Raw genomic sequence first — 23935 nt, 5'->3', positions numbered from 1 at the left:
AGCTTGGGCGACAAGAGCAAGACTCCATCTCAAAAATAAATAAATAAATAAATAAAATAAAAATAAATAAATAAAGATCTTATTCCTGTAATTTTAGAGGAATAAATAAGAAAAGCATATGCAAAGACTATGGATTTCTAGTCTGCATCCCAGTTCAAATGTGAAGTAAATTACTGTTAAATTTGGATTCAAAACAGGTATGCTTCATATAGAGCTTTATAAGTTTTAGGTCATGTTGACAAAAACACACACGCGCTCCACCTCTTTGCAACATCTTTGAGGAAAGAATTTCTAGAATGAGGATTCTGGAGTACAAATATGTGGGTAACGTTTCTAAGTTCCCAGAATACATATGATTTCTCATAATTAAAATGCCTAGCATTTTTCTTTTACTTTGATTTTTATTAGATTATAAAACTGGTGGGATAATTATTCATGTTAAAAAGAATTATTTCCATGTTTTAAGCTATAAGTATATTTCAAACTCTTTTCATATTCTTTTAATTATGGTGAGACAGTATTTATAAATGTAGAAAAAAGTCACCCAGATGATAATATTTCAAAAACTGCCTGCATTCTTTTAAATTAATAAACCCGAAGCCATCTTTTGCAGAAATAACTGCCTTAAGCTTCAAAAAGTTTTCAGTTTGAAAGTAGCAAAGTTCAAAATTTTAACGAGTTGTTTTATTAATATTGTAAATTTCTGTGGTGACAGGAAAAATTGGAGAAGTGATCTATGGAGGAGATTCAAAGCATCCTGAAAAACAAACTCCTCTTAAACTTTTACGGAATACAAGATTCTTATTTTTCCTCTCTATTTTGCCATTTTGCTAACGGCCTTTACTATTATTTTGATTATCTAAATGTAATTGAATTTATTTCTGTGGAAACTAAATGAATATAAACCAAAGGAGAAGAGAAGAGTCTACTTATTCAGGGCTTGCTATAACAAGGGAGTCGGCCACCATCAGTTGCATTTTGGCCAAGAACTCAAAGGCAGGCAGAGTGGAAAAGCCCTACAGTGGAAAAGGGGGAAGCCTTCTCATGTGCCTTGATTGCAGGCAACTGGCATGGGGAAGCTGTGGGCCGCCTAGCTAGAAACTGGCATCCTGTTGCATATTTGCGTTTCTCTGGTTGGTCCTAAGTTGGAAGTGGGGACAAGAATTAGGGAAGCTGTCAGTCATTCTTCAAGTCCTGGCCGTTTTAGACCAATTGTTCCAGAAGTGATTGTTAAGTTCCTAGACCATTGCCCTAGATAGCATCTGACCCCCTCCAAGTCTGACTTAAAGCAGGCTGGTTTCCTGGGCTGTTTGTTAGAAACAAGGAGTTGGTTTTCTGGGCAGGTAGGTGTAAGCTGTTCTATTTTCATATACAGTCTGGCCATTGTCTTTGTATATGCAGTCTCTCATTTCCAAATAAATTATCATTTAATGTGCCACAGAAATATTGGTATAATTCAGATCCAGAATAGGAAGCCTACCTCTATGGAAATTTAGGCCCCACGAATGGGGGCTTCACATAATTCCTCTTGTATGAAGGCCTACGCACATGGAGACAAGCTGAGAGGACGTGGTAAGAAACAAATTGGACCTATCAGCTGCCGGATAGAGACCAGGCCACAAGGAAAGGTTTAGAGCAGCCTAGCATAAGTAGATGCTTTTCAGCAACCCAGGGTAACATAAATGAGTAAAGCCAGCCAACTCTAGGACAGGGAACAAGAGGGGAGACTGGGAATTGAAGAATGTCTGCTTAGCCTAAAGGCTCTCAAACACATACCATATTTCAAAATCACTCCGAATACCAAACAAAACTAATCTACTGGAAACATGGCCCAGAGGCCTGTTTGGGCTCCCGCCCAATCTGATATTCAGCCAGTACGCAATGGTTTGGCCATACTGATTGGTCAGTTACTGATTTGATCAGGCACCCAAGACAACTGGTTATTAAATATGCATTTTGAATGGCACCTCACTCTAAAGTGAGAGGGTCAGGGCAATCCCCCAAAACTGGTGGTTGTCAAGAATACATGATTTGGGATGTAGTTTTCCAGGTAGGCTGATGTTTTCTTACTGTCTAGGCACTGGGTAATTTGTGTCAAGCTTTATGTGAATTGGGAAGTCATGAGAACCTGAAAGATGGAATCAAAGCAAAAGTAGCCCTGATGAGAAAAGGCTACTCTTTTCCTGATAAGTTAGAGCCACAAGGGAGCTATGAATCTCAGAGTCACACCTCCATGTTAGTCACCTAAGTGGACTACAGGGAGAATCACTGGGGCCTTTAGCCATGAAAGAGATACATCAACGCAGTGGTCGGAGCATCAGGAAAGGAAGGCTGTGCAGAGAACAGGATGGAGAGGATAAAGGAGGGCATTGATTCTGACTACTTCAAGAGGCCTGCCATCCCCACTGATAATATGAGCATTACCCCCATGGCCCGTTCAAAACGTCATGGCGATGGAGGTTTAGGGGGTATTTCTGGATGGTGCTTAGGGCAGAGACACTGTCTTTACCACTTCATATGGTAACAGGCCCCTGCACCCTTCCACGATAACTTCTATTTTTTTTTTTGAGATAGAGTCTCACTCTGTCATCCAGGCTGGAGTGCAGTGGTGTGATCTCTGCTCACTGCAACCTCCACCTCCTGGGCTCAAGTGATTCTCCCACCTCAGCCTCCTGAGTAGCTAGGATTACAGGCGCACACCACCATGCCTGGCTAATTTTTTTGTATTTTTAGTAGAGACGGGGTTTCGCCACGTTGGCCAGGCTGGTCTCGAGCTCCTGACTTCAAATGATCTGCCTGTGCCTGGCCTTCCACAGTAACTTCTACTTCAGGTTAAAAAAAAAAAAAAATAGCCTGAAGGTGCATTTAATGTACATGTTTTTACCAGCTGAATTTTTTACAACAGGTAATCCTATTTCTATGATAATAAATTAACAGATTCCATTTGAAAAAAGAAAAAACTTCAAGAATTTGCACTTACACACAAGTATGGTGAGTTATTTACTAAAATAGCCAAATAATATAGACACAGTTTTAAAATACTTTTTAAAAAAAAAAGTTAGAAATCCAATAAATTCTGGGGTTTCTGCAACTAAACTCTTACAGTAAATGTAATATGAATTTTTTTCAAGTTACTTCTACTTAATGGAAATGCATTATATACCAAAATGCCTTGCCTGGTTCTGGAAAACAAGTGTTCCTCTCCTAACTTTGTGCATTTTAAATTTCTGCTCTTAACTCGAAACTATCTACTAGGGGACAGTGATGCTGCTGTACTGTGGGCCAGGTCACCCTCAAGGCCACAGGCCTTTGTCCCATCGAACAGGCTTCTCTTGATGCACCATTTCCTGGCAGTGTGCTCAGGCATGTTCGTGGCCATTTCAAAACTTCAGTTCCAGAGACTTTCAACTTAAGTCTTCAAAGTGGACAGGTAGATAATATGGATCTTTTGTCCCGCATACAGTGGTGTTGATGGGACTATTTTCATTGTTGCAGAATTGGTGACCAAGACCCAGAGTCAAAGGCAAAGACACATCAAGAATCTCTCATTCTGAAGAGAGCTGCCAACAGCTGGAGGCCATATACTCCCCGAAGACTTTTTATTAGGTTGGACATAACCAGCTCTGCTGCTCCCAACTATCCCCAGGCCCCTCTCATTCCCCTATCCCATACAAGCAGAAGATTGGGAAGAGGGGGAGAAAAGGGGTTGCTTTTTGTGGGTCATCAGTACAGACAGCCTTGATGTTTTCCAGGAAGGAAGAGAAGAAAGGAAGGGAAGCACTCATAGCCATTGCAGGTGTCAGGAATAAGAGGAGTTGTCTTGATCTACAGTGGGATATCTGCTTATGGGCCGGGGAGATAAAAACTTAGATGACAGAGAGGGGCCAGCAATGGGAAGCAAGCCCTTTTGCTATTCAGTGTTACAAGGAAGCTTGAGTTTCCTGTGGCTCAGGGGGACACTGCAGGAGGCAGCTGAGCTTGAGCTGTCCTGTTGTACCCGAAACAAGAAGGCCACCACAAGGTGGCAGTCCCAGCAACAGGAAATGGCAGGGCGTATTATTGCCAGCAAAAGCTGGGGTGGGACTCAGAAGACTGAGCTAGAGCTGATCTCTCACGTTAGAGAATTGGGCCAAAACCTAGGGAGGAACCCTTCCCTAACCCTGAATGGCCTATATAGAACCCACATATGTACCCCAAGAAGGAACCAGCCTGGGACGCCCACCATCAGTGAGCACCCCCACTGGGTCTATCTCAGCCAAAGAGGCAACAAGCAAGGGAAAGCTATCATCCAGAATGACGGCTTCATCCCTTTCCATCTTTCTTCCCCACTCAAAGAGAAGAGTGTCCCGAGAGAGGGGAGTAAGGAGAGAAAAAGCAGACCAAGCCTTCTCCCAACTCTAAGTCCCCATGGAGAAGCATGATCAGGGCTCTGCAGAGGTGGGAGGAGATAAAGGGGAATCTATTGGATCTGAAATGGATTTTTAAAACTTCACTGGCTTTTTATAAATACTCAGAAGTGGATTTAAAAATTTATGAAACTCTGTGGGTACAGAGTAGAACTTCCCCACAAAATAAATAAATGTTTGCAGGGCTCAAGTTGGAAAAAGTGTCCTTCTGCAGCAAAGGGTGTGGCCCTGGGGTCAGGGAAGCACAATGATGAACCAGGAGCATCTAGGAAGTGACCCGTGCCGAGGGTTTAAATTCCAGGACACTCTTTCCTTGGACTTCTGGAAAAGTAGAATGAAGCAGATAGGTTTAAATTCTTTCTCTAGGCTGGGCACAGTGGCTCACGCCTGTAATCCCAGAACTTTGAGAGGCCAAGGTGGGTGAATCACTTAAGGTCAGGAGTTTGAGACCAGCCTGACCAACATGGTGAAACCCCATCTCTACTGAAAATACAAAAATTAGCCAGGTGTGGTGGTGCACGCCTGTAGTCCCAGCTACTCGGGAGGCTGAGACACGAGGATCACTTGAACCCGGGAGGTGGAGGTTGCAGCAAGCTGAGATCATGCCACTGCACTCCAGCCTGGGTGATACAGTGAGACTCAGTCTCAAAAAAAAAAAAAAAAAAAAAAAATTCTTTCTCTTATAGTTTCTCAAACACTGTAATAAAATTTGGTACAGCTTTAATATCAAGTTCGAAATGAGTAACAGGCTGGGTCACAAAATAAAAGAGAGAAAGGGCAGCTTCCCCATGTTCAACCTCCCTCCACCCAGTCCTCACTGCTCAGACTTTGCAGAGGTGGCAACAGTGCATCAGAAGGTGGCCTGTGCTCCAGGCCCCCACTAGAAGGAGAGTGAATAGGTACCTGCTTTAACTCAGTGTTATGGACTAAATGTTTATGTCCCTCCAGAAATCATATGTTGAAATTCTAACCTCCAATGCAATGGTATTTGGAGGAGGAGCCTTGATAGGTGATTGGGTCATGAAGGTGGATCCCTTATGTTGGAATTAGTGACCTTATAAAGGAGTCCCCAAAGAGTTCTCTCCTTCCTTCCTTCCTTCCTTCCTTCCTTCCATCCTTCCTTCCTTTCTCTCTCTCTTTTGTTGAGACGAAGTCTCACTCTGTTGCCCAGGCTGGAGTGCAGTGGCATGATCTTGGCTCACCACAACCTCCACCTCCCGGGTTCAAACGATTCTCCTGCCTCAGCCTCCCAAGTAATTGGGATTACAGGCATACACCACCAGGCCCAGCAAATTTTTTGTATTTTTTAGTAGAGACAGGGTTTAACCAAGTTGGCTAGACTGGTCTTGAACTCCAGACCTCAAGTGATCCACCCGCCTCAGCCTCCCAAAGTGCTGGGATTACGGGTGTGAGCCACCGTGCCCGGCTCTTTTCTCTTTCTGAAGATACAAGAAGACGGCAGGCTGTGACCCGGAAGAGGGTCCTCATCAGCATCCAACCATGCTCACATCCTAATCTTGGAACTATGAGAAATAAATTTCTGTAATTTCTAAGCCACACAATCTATGGTACTTTGTTATAGCAGCCCAAACTGACTCAGACCCTCAGAAAAGGCTGATGGGGAAAAACCATCCTGGAAAGTAAATAGTCAAGAGGACCTTGCAAGAGCAGACATGAGAAAACTCCCCACCCCAGTAGATTCACTAGAGACGCAGCTCTCAACTCCTTGTACCAAGATCCATAGGAATGATACACTTTACATCATACCCCTATAAACATGTACATGTGTAATTGATTAAAGTTTCATAAAGTAATATTTACTCACTATGTGCAATGCACATTGATATTTCATATTCTGTTCTGTTTTTTAAATGCTGGCCACAACCCACACAAATTGATTTCTAGACCTTAATAGTCTCTAATCAGCAGTGTAAACAACTCTCATTAGAGGGAGAGAACCCTTAAGAGGAAGGGGAAACCTTGGGTTTCACAGGCATGAACAGCAGTGTTTCTTCTCTCTGAGATATGCCTCCCATACCCACAGCCCCTTTTTTTCATCATACTGGGATCCTATATTCCTGATTGCCTACTTTCCAGGTGAGTTATCTCCTCTGGAGTTCCCACCTCTCTACTGGATCTCTTATGTAACCACCTGATATGGTTTGGCTGTGTCCCCACCCAAATCTCATCTTGAATTGTAGCTCCCATAATTCCCATGTGTTGTGGGAGGGACCCGGTGAAAGAAAATTGAATCATAGAAATGGTTTCCCCCATACTTTTCTCAAGGTAGTGAATAAGTCTCACAAGATCTGACAGTTTCGTAAGGGGTTTCCCCCTTTCCTTGGCTCTCATTCTCTCTTGCCTGCTGCCATGTAAGATGTGCCTTTCACCTTCTGCCATGATTGTGAAGCCTCCCCAGCCTCATGGAACTGTGAGTCCATTAAACCTCTTCTTTCTTTATAAATTACCCACTCTCAGGTATGTTTTTATCAGCAGTTTGAAAACAGACTAACACACTATCCTCAATGCCTTTCTAATTCTACCCATTGTACATGGATTGGACTCCTCAATGCCAACTCCATTCATGAAATACTTTCCAAGCCCTTTCACACCCAGCATGTACAAATTGTCCCCAGCACCTTCTTAACAAGTATGTCTGAATAACAGAAAACTACAATAATAATGCATGTCAGAATTATATGATGTAAAGATGTGTCTGTCACTGCTACCAGCTCTATCTATACCTCTTTCTCTGTAATCCTTATAACCATCTGACACATTAGGTCACATAGCTATTTAGTGGTGGACTTGAGCTTCGAATCCAGGTGTTCTTGGGAAACGTGCAGATCATAGAGAAGCATGAACACAATAAGTGTGGCCTTCCAGTGGTGGGGGCAGGGTGTCATGAGACACAGAGCAGTGGTAGGTCTTATGCAGAGCCTCTTTAGGGTTTTACACCACTGGTAAAAGAATCTGTCTCTAGACCGAAGAGTTCAAACCAGAGACTTCTTGCTTTCTCACAAAGACAGGCTTCTGGCCTTTTAGCCGCTGGGCTTTTCGTCAGCCTTGAGGAATGAGAGACCTTTGTGGAGCTCTTGTTTCTAGGCGTGAGAGCAGGGGAGAGGCTGAAAAGCATCTGACATTCCTGGCGTCCCATTCTCTAGACAAGAGGGGACACTCATAAGGGTCTAAATACCTGTCCAAAGGCTTCAGTCACAATCCCTACTCTGTAAGGAAAATCTTGGCATCATTTCATCCCATACAACTAAGAAGAAAGATATATATCATGATAGCATATGGATGTGTTAACCATCTTCCCCCATTTTCACGTTTTAAGAATTTTAGGGCCGTGCATGGTGGCTCACACCTGTAATCCCAGCACTTTGGGAGGCTAAGGCTGGCAGATCACAAGGTCAGGAGATCGAAACCATCCTGGCCAACATGGTGAAACCCCCGTCTCTACTAAAATACAAAAAATGAGCCAGGCAAGGTGGTGTGCACTTGTAGTCCCAGCTACTCGGGAGGCTGAGACAAGGGAATTGCTTGAACCCAGGAGGCAAAGGTTGCAGTGAGCCGAGATCATGCCATTGCACTCCAGCCTGGCGACAGAGCAAGCCTCTGTCTCAAAAAAAAAAAAAAAAAAAATTTTAGGTCTGTGGTCAGTTGGAGTATTGCTGAGGAGAACCTTTCTCAAGGGCAGGGCTCTCGGAGATCATGTTCTCATGGGTCCCTGGGACCGGTCCTCAGGCTCGCTAGTTTAAGGTGAGTGGAGTGGTCTCTAGGAGCAGAGCATGATAACAACGCTAGGTCACTCATTTACAATGGACTGTAATAAACTACCTTCTTCCTTCCACCAGGGGGCACCATTCACATAGACTTCAACAGCAGTGGCATCAACAGGCCTACAAAGTGGTGGTGGTAAAAAACACACTTGAGACCATCATATGTATCTGAAATCAGATACGATACCTGAAAAAAATAAATCAAATTAATGCTCATATGGTTGCTTGCTGTCCAAGGAATTCAAAGCAAAGGCGGAAACTGACCCTTACATCACTTCTTCCTTCTAGATGAATAGAATCAGCTACATTTTCTTTCCCATTATGTAATGTTTCTATTCTGACCACCCACCTGTAATGGACATAGTCTTTTTAGATGTGTTAGTTTTAATATTAGTCAAGACTTAGTCTCAACTGTTCTCTATTAAGTGACTTTGCAGATATCTGATGTCATCTCCATTAATGCAGATTTTCATGTCAGATTCAGCTCTGAGTTCACCTTAATGCGGTGGTGGTTCCCATAGTGCAGTGCCCAGGCCCCCGCATCAACATCACTTGGGAACTTGTTAGAAAGGCAAATTCCTGGTTCCCAACTCAGACCTACCTACCAAGTCAGAAATCTAAGTGTGGGGCCTGCAATCTGTGTTTTTACAAGCCTAACAGGGGATACTAATGCATGCTAAAGTTTGAGAACCACTGACTTAACATACAGTTTCCAACCCGGATGACACTAGAAACAACTATGGGACTTTACAAAAATATAGGTGTCCTGGCTTCCCCCAGAGCCACTAGGGTAGTGGAAACAAATGTCACTATCAAATGGATCTGGGTTTGAATTCTGGTTTTGTCACTCACCAGCTATGTGCCTTGTGGAGGCTCCATCTTCTCATCTGTAAAGTAAAAGTCATCGGACCTGCCTTGTAGGAAGGTGTAGGAGGGGAAGGTTCAGCAAATGCCTCATAGAGAGACTGACTCATAGTACGTCTTCTTCCTTGGCGTCCACCGCAACTAGAATCTTATTCACCCGGCCTGTGAGGGTACAGTTCTCACCTTGCCCCAGAATCACCAGGTGAGAATGATTTGCTAGACCCGCTTTCTGAAGTTTCACAAATGGACAAACATTTTCACAGCTGTTATTGGGATTTTGCCATAAATCAGCAGGAACACACCCCTGAGATCTGACAAAGCTATTTCAAACTCTAGATCAATGAGGAGGGAAGTTGCTATGAAGCCGGGTTTGCCAACTGAGAGCATTGTAATTGTTCGAGTTGCTCTTGGGATCTAGCTCAGATTCCTACTGACACCAGAGAAGTGAAGAATGAAAACAGTTGCCTAGAAAATCAGAAGCAGCTCCCCAAGTTACCTGCCACATACAGGTTTGTTTTTCCTTAATTATCTAGGTAATTGCTTTGCTTCCTCTACCTGCCTTTACCAAGAGATGCCTGGCCAGAAGAGCGAGGAATTAAAGTACCTGTGGAGGCTGCCCACCGAGTGAAGCTGCAGGCTGCCCATCCCATCGCAGTAGTTCCTTAGTTGTCAGTAGGTTGTTTCTATGAATGCCCCCTCCATCAGAAACCAATGAGGTTTTTCTAATTAATCTAAATCCCTGCTCTTGTGGAACTGGTGCAGAGACAGTGGTTAAATGCTAAATTGTCAGCCCAAAGTCAAATCCTTTTATTTAAAAACATAATACGCAGAATGGCTTCCTAAAATAAAAATTGGGAAAATTGTTAACATAGAGACTTCCAGGTTTTGCCAAGGGTACAACTGTTTTCTTAAACACAGTTTTTAACAATTACGTACAAATCAAACCAAAGTTCATCCAACCCACTCTCTGAATTAGTCTCAGTACTATGCACATAGACAGCTATCACTAGAGTTAGTGAATATTATGGGAAAAATTAGAGGCAAAAGTTGAGACTGGAGCTGGTGAGAGTTAACAAAAACACTATTTATATACAGAAAAATACATTTTAGAGGAGTATAAACATACTGCTTGGCATCAACATAAAAGCCCAAGTGCAAGTCAAAGGTAACCCAAAAGGCTCATAGGTCCTCAGCCTACAGAAACCCCCCCTACTGATGGCAACAGAAGGTGTGGCCTTCCACATGCTACTTCCTTAGTGTTTGTGGGGGAAAAAAAATCCCACTGTATAAATTAGAATAGGCCAGATCATGCTACAGTAACAAAGTCTCAGTAGCTTACAACCACAAAGGTTTACTTCTTTCCCACTGTATTTAGGGTTTTCCAGAGAAACAGAACCAATAAGGGATTTAATAGAGAGAGAGGGGATGAGGGGGAGAGATAGTGATATGGTTTGGCTCTGTGTCCCCACCCAAATCCCACCAGGAACTATAATCCCCATAATCCCCATGTGTCAAGGTCAGGACCAGGTGGAGGTAATTGGATCATGGGTGCGGTTCCCCCAAGCTGTTCTTGTGATAGTGAGTTCTCATGATATCTCATGGTTTTATAAGCATCTGGCATTTCCCCAGCTTGCACTCACTCTATCCTGCCACCCTTGTGAAGAAGGTGCCTGCTTCTCCTTTACCTTCCGCCATGATTGTAAGTTTCCTGTGGCCTCCCCAGCAATACACAACTGTGAGTCAATTAAACTGCTTTTCTTTACAAATTACCTAGTCTCGGGTATTTCTCCATAGCAGTGTGAGAATGGACTAACACAGATGGACTAATTATGAGGAATTAGCTCGCTTGATTATGAAGGCTAAGAAGTCCCATGCTCTGCCATCTGCAAGCTGCAGACCCAGGAAAGCTGGTAGTGTAGTTTGGTTTCGGACCCAAGGCCTGAGAACCAGTGGAGCTGATGGTTTAAGTTTCAGTTTGAGGGCAGAAGGAGACTGATATCCCAGCTCAATCAGTCAGGCAGAGGAGCTGAATTCTCCTTTCTCCACCTTTTGTTCTGTTCAGGGTCTCAGCAAATTGGCTAATACACTTCCATTCAGGGAAGGGCAATCTATCTTACGGAGTCCACTGACTCAAATGCAAATCTCATCTGGAAACATCATCACAGAAACCCAAAAAAGCTTAGTGAAATATCTGGCCACTCCATGATCCAGTCAAGTTGACACATAAAATTAACCATCACACTCACATAACATGATGAATGAAAGTTGCCTCTGGCTTTGACGCCCTCCCCAAACTTGTAGGTTCCAGGATGATGGAGCAGCAACCAGCTGGAATATTATCAGGCCCAGGGTGAGAGAAGGGAGACACGGAGAACAGTGCACTGGTTCCCAGAAATGATACATGTTTTTGCTGCTCCCATTTCATCGGCCACAGCAAAGCGAATGGCCTCTCTTGAGTCTGGCAGAGTTGAAGAGTAAACTCCTTCCATGGCAAAAGATGGAGGAAAAGTAAAATATTTGGCAAACAGAAATACAGTCTACCATACGGATGGAATTCTTATGCAGTCCACACTTAACTTATTCCGGACCTCTGCTCTGAGACTTCCCCTCAGATCTCTACTGAATATCTTCTTATCACTTTTTCACACAAGTCAGGCTCTTGTTTTATGCAAGGAGAGTTACAGGCTCCTCCCTTAATTTCCAAAAGTACAGCAAATATCTGGATAAACATTTAAGACAATTTCCTGTTGGCTTGAGAATAACGAGGAAAATTATAATGGAGAAAAAGAAAAATACTGTACTGGATATGAACTATCACCGCTCCTGGAGTTCTGTCCATCAGCCATGCCTCTCCACTGGCGTCCTCTCTACATGGCCTCCCCTAGTCCATCAATTACCATGAGCCACCAGTCCCCTGGGTACCTTCTCCAACCCCCCTTATCCTCACTGCAAGAAGGGCGTTATCCACCACATCCTCACCCACAGGCAACAGCATCATAACCCTACAAAGATGCAATTCTGCACATGACAAATTCAGCCTTTGATAATTCTATTCAGAAATGTTTAGGATGTCTAGCTCGAGCTTCTTGAGTCTAGAATAGAATTTTGCCTTTGCATAAATAAAGGTCCCAGTGAAGAATAATTTTAATCAAAGATGATGCATGTCTCCTAGCGGAACAAGAGAAAATTACAGGTAGATTTGAAATGTTTTTTTTCTACTGCGCACAAAAAGAAAATGGTTGTGCTGCGCACAAAAATAAAATTATATACCTAGTCTGGATGTCCCTGTAATTTTGCATTTTGTTTTGCTTTTTCACGTACTACGTCATAAATGGATTTTGAAATTTTATAGAATTTTCTTAATTAACATAAAGACTACATAATATTCCATCCTGATAAACTAACATAATTTGTTAACACATTCTCTTAATTTAGACATGTCCCTTTAATTTATTATTATGACAGTTGTCATAAATTGTGTAATGTATATGAACATTTGCTTTTGTTATATTATTTTATTGAGGTAAATTCCTAGGGATAAAATTAATGGGTTAAAAGTATGGATGCTATTGCTTTGTGCCAACTGTTTTATATCTTTCCTAATTTACACTAATTATGTGTAATTTTTACTGCAAATTCAGTAACACTTTTATTTGAAACTTATGTGGTTCAGTTTAATTTAATAAACTAATAACCTGTGATATATAGGTGATAATGTTTATTTTCAATATGAAAGATTTTATCCCCCTAAAAATCAACCTAAAAAGCTTTGCATTGGGATAGGGACAGCAACTTTTGATATAAAAACCATATGATCTAGAAAAAACAGTATAGATGGGTCATGATCCTTTGGTTGCAAGTACCAGAAATGCAGTTTAAACCAATTAATGCAAGAAAGAAGAGTTTGGAGGGATTGTGGAGTAGCCTACCTCCTAGTAAAACAAAAACAAAACAAAGCAAAACAAAAAGTTGATTAACCAAACCTCCCAAGTGCAGCAATCTAAGCACAGCCAAAAATGTTATTAATAACTAGAAAATGATTGGGACCTTCTCCCATCCTGTCTTCCACTGCATCTCTCTGGATCTTGACTTTGTCTTCTCCTACCAGAGACAGATGTCTGCATGTGGGGCTCACTCCTAGCAGCTCCACGCCTAGAGAAGAAAGGGGCTGTGGTATTGAAAGACTAGTCCAGTTCTTCACCCTTCCATGTATCCACACCCTTGGCAAGGCCTCCTAGCGGGTGGTGTATGCCTGTGCCTTGAGTTTGTGCTTGTTCGTTTGACTTACTTTGGCTAATGGCATAAGAGTATAAGTCATAACAAGACCCTTCACAGCCTAGGTCTATGTGACCTTGCAGGTTCTCACTTGCTCTCTTATGGAATATTCCCCAACTAGTCTGCTAAAAGGTTAAAGACTGACTTAAACTGTTTTGACGTTGCTACAAAAAAAAAAAAAAAAAAATGCCTGCAGCTGGGCAGTTCATACAGAAAAAAAGTTTATTTGGGTCACAGTTCTGCAAGTTGTACAGGCACAGCACTGGTATCTATCTGATTTTGGTGAGGGCTTCGGGCTGCTTCCACTCATGGTGGAAGGTGAAAGGGAGCCACGTGGTGAAAGAGGAAGCAAGAGACAGAAAGAGGAGGAGGTGCCACGCTCTTTTCAAAACCCAGCTCTCATGAGAACTCACTCATCCCCACAAGAATGCACCAAGCCATTTATGAGGGATCCTCCCTCAGGACCCAAACACCTCCCACCAGGCCCTGCCTCCAACATTGAGGATCAAATTTCAACATGATACTTGGAGGGCTCAAATATCCAAACCATAGCAAAGACATAGGCAACAGATGTGCAAACATGCAGTGTGGACTAGAGACATCCTTAAATCAAACCACCCACTGCCAGCCTAAAGACACATGAGCAGGCCTGCTGAGATCAGTGGAGCCCACTCATCAGACCTGAAGAGATGTGAAGTAAATAAGTGCTCACTGTTTTAAGTGACTCTGATTTTATGGTTATTTGTTATGCAGCAGTAGCTGACTAATACAGGGGGCACCTCTCTTCTAGCTCTAGTTTGAAAAGTCTCCAGAAAGAATACTCTGGCCCAGTTTGTAACAAAGGCCCATTATCTGTCCCCAAGCTGTCAGATAGCTAAAACACAGAAATGGTGCCTGCTGGATGTCAGAAAAAATAATAGCTTTCTGATCTGTAATACACTGTGGTTTTAAGAGCCAAATTTAAAATACTCCACACATCCATCTTTTTGAACTAAATAAAAAGTGAGTTTAGTTAATACAGTAAATAATAATAAAATGACATGTAATTTAAATCTATAGGTGGTAAGAGAGTGAAAAGAAAGAAGACACAGGAAAAGAAGAACAAATGAAAAGCAATATTTGCCAAAACTCTGAGAAGCAGCAATATTTCTTTAGACTAAAAAAAATTTAAAAGCGTACTTTCTAATAAACATATTTTAACATTTATCCAAGTAAGAAAACAATAGGATTTTTAGAAATATCATTTTACCCCAACTGAGAAAAACACCAACTGTTTTCCCAGGAAGTAACGAGTATTGTCTCTCAACTCACAGGTAGAAATGTTGCATTCAGTGTCTTTTTATTGCCATCTGGTTACCAGCATCAGCTTCCAGGCAAAGGATTAGAATAAACTACGATTTAGTGCCAAATGCAGAGGGCTCAGGCAAACTGAGCCAGCGGAAGATATAGAAGGCAATGAGCTAGAAAAGTGAGGCAGAGGAGAAAAAAAAAAAAAAACAGGCTCAGAACAAGGATTTAAAAATCACAGCCAGAGAGAGTACAAACAGGAGAGCGTCACCTCTATTCTGGTTCCAAGGGTCTTGAAACAAACCCGGGAGTAATCTTCAGCTAGCAACACAGAACACAACAGGGCAGAGAGCCCTGGCATATCCGACAGCAGCTTCCAATGTTTGCTCCAGAGGAATCGATACAAAATCAGTGCAGAAAACAACAAGAAGAGGATCCATGGGACTGAAGTTTGCAGGAGGGAAAGAGATGCCAGCTCCTGCCTTGGGAAGGGGCACAACAGAAAAACCCAAGCAGCAAAGAGAGGCAGGCAGAAAGAGGCTAGGCAGGTAGCCTGGCCTCCCTGGGAAGGACATTCTAGGGATTGATCTCCTTCAGTTACAAAGTAGCCAAAAACTTTTTTTTTTAAGAGACAGGATCTCGCTCTGTCACCCAAGCTGGAGTGCAGTGGTGCAATCATAGCTGACTGCAGCCTTCAACTCCTAGGCTCAAGCAATTCTCCTGCCTCAGCCTCCTAAAGTGCTAGGATTATAGGTATGAGCCACCGTGCCCAGCCTATTTCCAAATTTCATTATTTGGCAAGGATTGTTCTATTGATATACTGTCCCAGTGGCCTCTCCTTGGTCCCATAATGAACTGAAAACAGCCTGCAGGTGATGAAGTACTTGGGAGAAACAGCTGGGATGTGGCTGGAACAAAGTTAAGACTGAAATTTAGGGGCCCTTTAGGATTCTGCTGCTAAAGACTTTAGAAATGATGTTACATCTTTGTAACTAGGGGCATATGTTGATCCAACTTTTGATATTTGCAGCAGGAAATTGGGTTAAGAGCTGAATGGTCTCCCTTGCCTAAGCATTTATAACATCTATACAGTAGTGTTCCCCCTTGCTATGAATTAATACGAACAATGGGGGCAATGTTATTATACTTATGACAAGTTTCAATTTACAAATAGGCAGTACACCAGAAGTATGTTTTTACGTAGGCTGAACTCAAAAGAACGTATTAGTTTAGAAATAAAGATATGCATAGTAGATTAAGTTTTCAGGGTAGAGCACAAACCTCTAGTTAAAAGCCATACAGTGGTAGAAATAGTTTAGGTTTTTAATGCCAACTGGTATACATTTTTAGCATTGGACAATCACAAATAGACTTAAGAACATTGCTGTGAGTTAGCTGAGAATGCTAACCATCATTTGGCCTGGTTTTCATTAGAAAATGTAATTCAAATTGCTGTGGCAATGGTTGTGGATGCTTGAAGAAGCTTTGTTTTTGTTTCTTATAGTTGTTGCACTGTCAACCAGAAACACATCTCTATCTCCCCCTTTCTTTACTTCCATCTCCAGTGTAGCATTTAGAATTCTTTGGGTAGCAAGGGAAAGAAAATCCAACCCAAACCAATTCTATAAAGCAAATACATGGGCTCATGTAACAAACTGCACAGGTGCTTCAGGCAAAGCTTGATCCAGAGGCATAAGCACAAGCCCTGGCTCTCTCAGATCTCTGCTCTCTTATTCCTCAAGGTCCACCTAGTGACTTCGCAAAAGGTACTGGCCCTTCTCTCATGAGCACAGCTGCCAGCCTTATATGTTTATATCACACTCAGAATGCCGTCTATCAGTAGGTCCCTGGAGAAGGCAAGAGTTTTTTGTTTTTTGTTTTTTTTTCTCAGTAACCCCGGACAATCTCTCCTCACAGCTTTACGGGATTTTAGTACCCATTCTGTACCTATGACTACGGTCAGAGAGACGGGATTGCCTGAATGATTTAATTGTACAGGACTGGGGCTATCAGATATGACTGTGCAGGTTGTGCACTGCACAACTTCAAGTTCACTATACACATTTATGACAATGCAGATGTGTAGTGGTCCGTTCTCATGCTGCTATGAAGAAATACTGGAGATTGGGTAATTTATAAAGAAAAGAGATTTAATTGACTTACAGTTCTGCATGGCTAGGGAGGCCTCGGGAAACTTACAATCATGGTGGAAGGCACCTCTTCTCAGGGCAGCAGGACAGAGAATGAGTGCCAGCAGGGGAAATGCCAGACGCTTATAAAACAATCAGATCTCCTGAGAACTCACTCACTATCACGAGAACAGTGTGAGGGAAACAGCCAGCCTGATTCAATTATCTCCCACTGGCTCCCTCCCATGACACGTGGGGATTATGGGATTACAATTCAAGATGAGATTTGGGTGGGGACACAAAGCCAAACAATATCAAGATGATACCCCTTGGAATTATCTGATGCAGTGACCCTATTTGGGACCCACTTCTAGAGATGGGAGTGGGATCCATATCACCTTAACACGTGGTTTTTGAGTTAGGGAGGCCGTTCTGCGCTGGGTAGAGAGGATATAAAACATGCTTGGGAGGCAGCCCGTAGAAGCCCACTACTGACAGATGGCAAGAAAGTGGCAGGGCCTATGCCCTTTCACACATTCCCTACCATGAAGTAGGAACCCTAGATAATTACAGAGAGAAGAAACCAAAGTAACTTAGAAAACACTTCATTCCACCTTTGAGTCCTAACATGTGAAAGTAAAACACACAAAATACTCATTCTCATCCATGTCATTATTTATGGGTTTCAAAGCATTTTCTGAGTCGGCCCTTCACCTACACAACAGTAGCTCCAGGGGACAGCTGGCAGATAATATTATCCCCATTGGAGACGTGAAGCAAGTCAGGCATCTCCCTGCTCAGGTGGAACCCATCTCCCGCTTACTACAACAGAAACTCCCTGCTTACCTCTGTGCTATGAGAGGGAGATCCTATGGAAAACGATGAGAGAGGGCAGGAAAGTTGAGTGACAGAGAGGCCAGAAGAGAAAGCATAGAAGGAAGAGAAGAGGAGATTCAAGGCAAGGAGAGGAAAGCTTTGGAACAATGGCAGCCACCAACCAAAGGTTCTGTAGTGGTTGACTAGGGCTGCCATAACAATGCACCACAGGCTGTGTGCCTTAAACAACAGAAATGTATTCTCTCACAGTTCTGGAGGCTGGATGTCCAAAATCAAGACATCAGCAGGGTTGGTTCCTTCTGAGGCTGTGAGGGAGACTCTGTTCCATGGCTCCCTCCTAGCTTCTGGGGATGAAGGTGATCTTCGATGGTCCTTGGCTTGGAGATGCATCACCCAGTCTCTGCCTTCCTCTCCACATGGAGTTCTCCCTGTGTGTGAGCCTGTCTCCAGTCTCCGCATTTTAGAAGGACATCAGTCATACCGGATTAGGATCCACTCTAAAGGTCCACCCTAAAATGACCTCGTTTTTACTTGGTAACAACCCTATCTCCAAATAAGGTCACACTCTGAAGTAGTGGGAGTTAGGATTCTAACACATGAATTTGGGGGGCACACAATTCCCCTCATAACAGGCACTAAGTCTTTAGAGCCGAGTGGAACATGATGTGGCCAACTAGCCACATGTGGCTACTGAACACTTAAAATCTGGCTAATCTAAATCGAAATGAGCTGTGAGTGTAAAATACACACCAGATTTAAAAAAATGAATGTGCAATATTGCAATAATTTTTATATAGATTACCTGCTAAAAATAATATTTTGGATATATCTGGTTAAATAAAATATAGTACAGTATTCAAATTAATTTCACCTCTTTTTTTACTTTTTAACATGTGGTTTCTAGAAAATTTAAAACTTCACATGCAACTTGCATTTGGCTCATTTTATATTTCTACTGGATGACACTGATCTAGAAACAGAAATTCAGAGTCTTTGACACCTGGTCATTTTGTGAAAAGTTTCTGAAATTTCTATATTGTTCTCTGACAAGGATGGCAAAATTAAGCATTCAATTCACTGAATTGAAGTGACATGTAGCATATGGTAAATATCAAACTTTATACCTGTGTAACCAAGTCTAAATTTTAAATAAGTTCTCATAGAACCTAAGTGGCAGATATATTTGATCAATAAGGATCACACTTCATTTTTATTACTAAGAACTCAATTTGGAACAGGCCACCCAATATCATCTTATAAGAGTGGCTTTTGTTTAAAGCAATCACCTTTTCATTTACCTTGTGTGAGAAAAACAAGGCTGCTTATCAAGTGTGACTTTATTAATAATTACATCAGAATGGCATGGGCCCTTATTAAAGACGGTATACAAGTGAGATTTTGCATATGCTTTGTGCAGATAAATCATGAGCTCCATAGTAAAGTTATGTAAATGGAGATGCGTTTTTGCTTTTATGAAATACACTGGGTTATAAATACTCTGACCTTGTTTATGGAGGAAGCTGGTTTGTTCACTTAATGAAGACATTAATTTGCCATTCAGTTTGGACTGATTACTCATTAGCTGCTGTCTCCTGACCAACAGCTCTGACTTACAAACCCAGGCTGGTGATCGGATCGTAGGTAGTGGTGTGCTGCCATCTATAGCTGGAACGAGAAAAAGATCAAAGTGCAGCAAGGTCTGCAAAGCCACAACTACTAAAAAGAGTTGCAGTGTCAAAACATTAACAATTTTTTTTTAAAGCTAGACCAAAAAAAATACACTCCAAGGTCTACAACTACGGCTCTTTCCCCTTGTTAAAATCATTGTAAGTATTGATTGATTTGCAAGCAAAACAAAACCTAGATAAAGCAAGCTGTATAATATCCCAGCTGCAAGCCTTAACCCAATTATTGTTGGTGGAGCAGGTGCAAAAACATCTGCAATACTGATAACTCAAATGGCACAAAACCTACTGTAATCATTTTCCAAGTCAGCTACTGCTTGCCTTTGCCCAGAATTCATGTCAGGATTTCTTTTTCCACTCTTCAGTCTTTTTCCTACTCCAAGATGCCGCCATCAGCAACATTCAACAAACATTTTTGGAGACCCTACTATGTTCCAGCCATTGTCCTGCTTGAGATGCAGCACAGACCAAACGCATCTCCTGGCCTTGCGATGCTTACATTCTAGTGGAGTGAGACAGACATTAAACACTAGACTAAGTAAACGAGCTCATTCTATACTATGTTGGGAGGTGGCAGGCATTACAAAGAGAGAAAACAAGAGGGCAGGATATGGGGATGGGGATTGGAGGTAGAATGGTAGGAAGGAGGAAGCATGTGGGTTTTTTTTGTGTGTTTTTTTTTTTTTTTTTTTGAGACAGGGTCTTGCTCTGTTGCCCCAGTCTGGAGAGCAGTGGTGCCATCTCGGCTCACTGCAACCTCCACCTCGTGGGTTCAAGCTATTCTCCTGTCTCAGCCTCCTAAGTAGCTGGGATTACAGGTGTGTGCCACCACACCTGGGTAATTTTTGTATTTTTAGTAGAGACAGGGTTTCGCCATGTTGGCCAGACTGGTCTTGAACTCCTGACCTCAGGTGATCCCCCCACCTCGGCCTCCCAAAGTGCTGGGATTACAGGCATGAGCCACTGCACCTGGCCAGATGCAGTCTTAATGAGGGCAGCCAGGGGAGCCTCACTGACAAGATGACAATGGGGCAAACATGACATTCCCAGGAGTTCCCAGGAGAGGAGAGGGGCCTGGGAATGAGGCCAGAGGGTTGGGGAGGGAGTTCACTGTGGAAGGCCTCTGAGGCCGCCGACAAGATAGCAGCTTTTAGCTGAGTAAAATATCACTTCTTGCTTTTAGATATCTGCCTGATGGACAGCTACGTTTTGTGAGCCCAAAGTATTTGAGACAGGTCTCAATTAATTTAGAAAGTTTATCTGCCAGGGCTAAGGACGTGCCTATGACAGCGTCAGGAAGTCTTGGGTACATGATGACATGTACCCAAGTGGTCAGGGCACAGCTTCGTTTTATACATTTTAGCTTGATTTTATACATTGATGAGACCTCAATCAATATGCATAAGAGGTACATTGGTTTGGTCCAGAAAGGTGGGACAACTCGAAGTAAGGGATTCCAGGTCAGAGGTAGATAAGTGACAAAAGGTTTCATTCTTTGGGGTCTTCGATCAGCCTTTCACTGAATACATGTGAGGTGAAATGGATAGAGGAATAGTCACTGATGCCTTAGTCTGACTCAGTGAATCTGCATTTTTACATAAACAATAGGTCAGAGGAAGCAACGAGAAATGCATTTGTCACAGGTGAGCAGAGCAATGATCAAGAGTTCTGTCTGTCCTCTGTACTGGGCCTGTGAAGATAAGGTATCAATTAATATGGCCAGGATGAAGTTCAACAGAACTGTTTTAGGGTAAAGATCTTGAGGCTCACAAGGAATTTCCTTGCGGGCAAATTGTGAGGGAGGTATGTAGCTTTTTTATTTTTATTGTTTTTCTTTGTAGTTATCTTATTTAGGAATAAAATGGGAGGCAGGTTTGTCTGATGCAGTTCCCAGCTTGACTTTTCCCTTTGGCTTAGTGATTCTGGAGTCTTGAGATTTATTTTCCTTTCACGGTTTTCCCCATTTCTTTCTTTGCTTAAAATCGTGTTTGATAGTTTTATAATCATGGTGGTGGTTATTGTCTCAAGATTCATGAGTACTCACAAAAGCAAATTTTAATAAATAACAACTGTTCACCCCAGATGGACTTCAATTTTTTTTATTCACAGAGAGATTTCGATATACCTGGTTATAATCATACTAGATACGTAAATCACTTGCTTTCATGTTTAGCATCTGTCATGAGTATTTTTCATTTTATTCCATGTTTACCATAAACATTTTGTTAGCTAAAAACTCATAAAGGGACAATCATTGTGTCAAACGTTTGATTTTACTCTGAGGATTAAGGGAAAAATTATAAAAAGAGCCGAGTACAGTGTCAAATCTTAGTTTGAGTAGAGATACAATATAGTGCTTTGCTTTTTTCCATTTCTAAAGGTTTACTCAAAATTATTTACTATGATAAATGCTATGATGGACATCTTGATATAAGAAGAAATTTTTATTATTATTATTAATAGTCCTAAAATTTAAGATTATTGTTTTTCAGGATGGATTCCTTGGCATACAGTTACTGGGTCAGATGTTATGGCTAGTTTAAAATGTTTTAAATAAAATATCAAATTGCTTCCCCAAAGCATAAAAGCTATTTTAAATACCACCCCCCTTGTGTTAGAATGCCAGTTTCACTCCCCCTCATTTTTTATTTTCTAATTTGATATATTTTTTACTTCTTTCTATTTAGCACTTTTTACACTTCTTTCTTTCTTTCTTTCTTTTCTGAGACAGAGTCTCACTCTGTCACCCAGGCTGGAATGCAGTGGTGTGATCTCAGCTTACTGCAACCTCTGCCTCCTGAGGTCAAGCAATCCTCCTGCCTCAGCCTCCCCAGTAGCTGGGATTACAGGCGCCCTCCACCACACCCAACTAATTTTTGGATTTTTAGTAGAGATGGGGTTTCACCATGTTGGCCAGGCTGGTCTTGAACTCCTGATCTCGTGATCCACTTGCCTCGGCCTCCCAAAGTGCTGGGATTACAGGCGTGAGCCAAGGCACCCGGCCCACTTTTTATATTTCTAACGAGAAATAGTGATAAAAATCTTCAAAAGCATGTTTAACCCACACAGGTTGCCTCCAAAGTCCCTGAGTTCCTGGTTATTGAGTGCTCCTGTTTTCTCTTTTGTCCTCTGCAGGGCCATGTCTGTTGCTCCTTTGTCTTGCTGTAGTTTGATGTTCTTTTTATTGGATATTGTCAAATGTGTAAAGATTAAAGATATTAGCTCTGTAACTGTTGTTTGGATGACTCTTAAATCTTGAGGCCAAATTAGTTTTCACTTTTACGCTGAATTGCTAACATCACATGTGCCCTTCCTGCCCCACCCATGAAGGAAAGGGCAGAGGAAGTGACAACCCCAGGGGCCCTCCCTCTCCCCTGTGTCCAGGGAAGAGCATCCCCACTTCCAGTCACTCCAGCAGGGAAGTATAAGGAAAGGGCAGAAGAAGTGAGGGGTGGACATCAGACCACAGGGACTAGCTCTCAGGGCGTGTGGGGACTAGGTGAGTGGGAGAAGCGGATCACGCTGACTCCACTAGATCCAGTAGGAGTAGCCAAAGCTGGAGTTATTATCTACATGAATATGGGGAACGAGTTACCCATTTGTTGTCCCCTACTTGAGGAGAGAATCAACCCTGAAGTCTGGGCATTGGAAGGAACAAACTCAAGCTCCAGCCTTAAGCCTTCCCACAGGATGAAACTTTTCTTTATGCATCACAGAGAGAGCAAGGATGGCTCTTGGAGTCCTTACTCAGATTCATGGGGCAACCCCACAACCAGTGGCATACCTAAGTAAGGAAACTGATGTAGTAGCGAAAGGCTGGCCTCACTCTTTAAGGGTAGTTGTGGCGGTGGCCATCTTAGTGTCAGAGGCTATCAAAATAATACAAGGAAAGGATCTCACTGTCTGGACTACTCATGATGTAAATGGCATACTAGGTGCCAAAGGAAGTTTATGGCTATCAGACAACCACCTACTCAGATACCAGGCACTACTCATTGAGGGACTGGTGCTTCAAATACGTACATGCGTGGCCCTCAACCCTGCCACTTTTCTCCCAGAGGATGGGGAACCAATCGAGCATGACTGCCAACAAATTGTAGTCCAGACTTATGCCGCCTGACATGATCTCTTAGAAGTCCCCGTAGCTAATCCTGACCTTAACCTATATACCGACGGAAGTTCACTTGTGGAGAATGGGATACGAAGGGCAGGTTATGCCACAGTAACAGTACTTGAAAGTAAGCCTCTTCCCCCAGGGACCAGCGCCCCGTTAGAACTAGTGGCACTGACCCGAGCCTTAGAACTGGGAAAGGGAAGAAGAATAAATGTGTATACAGATAGCAAGTATGCTTATCTAATCCTATATGCCCATGCTGCAATATGGAAAGAAAGGGAGTTACTAACCTCTGGGGGAACCCCCATTAAATATCACAAAGAAATCATGGAATTATTGCATGCAGTGTAAAAACCCAAGGAGGTGGCAGTCTTACACTGCCAAAGCCATCAAAAGGGGAAGGAGAGGGGAAAACAGCAGCATAAGCAGCTGGCAGAGGCAACAGAAAGGAAGAGAGAAAGAAAGAGACAGACAAAGAAGAAGTCAAAGAGAGAGAAAGAGAGAGATAGAAGTAGTAAAGGAAAAACAGTGTACCCTATTCCATTAAAAGCCAGGG

At 42.5% G+C, this 23935-nt stretch overlaps 1 protein-coding gene across 13 annotated transcripts in view; it reads right to left on the bottom strand.

Moving 5' to 3' along the window:
* The window catches only part of BACH1 (BTB domain and CNC homolog 1), a 451645-nt gene that overhangs the window by 369246 nt on the left and 58464 nt on the right, over window positions 1–23935 (bottom strand). For 4 of the 13 annotated variants that reach the window (XR_010154582.1, XR_010154583.1, XR_010154585.1 and 1 more), the window contains one exon: window positions 8247–19245. The exons of 8 other annotated variants lie outside the window; for them this stretch is intronic. The gene's annotated coding sequence lies outside the window, so the exon portion shown is untranslated. The remainder of the gene's footprint in view (window positions 1–8246; window positions 19246–23935) is intronic. One more of the 13 variants, XR_010154584.1, reaches the window with a different exon arrangement.

The sequence above is a fragment of the Pan troglodytes genome, chromosome 22 (assembly GCF_028858775.2).
Source record: "Pan troglodytes isolate AG18354 chromosome 22, NHGRI_mPanTro3-v2.0_pri, whole genome shotgun sequence".
NCBI classification, from domain to species: domain Eukaryota; kingdom Metazoa; phylum Chordata; class Mammalia; order Primates; family Hominidae; genus Pan; species Pan troglodytes.
Note: the sequence above shows the minus strand (reverse complement) of the source record. Positions and strands in the feature narration are given on the sequence as shown.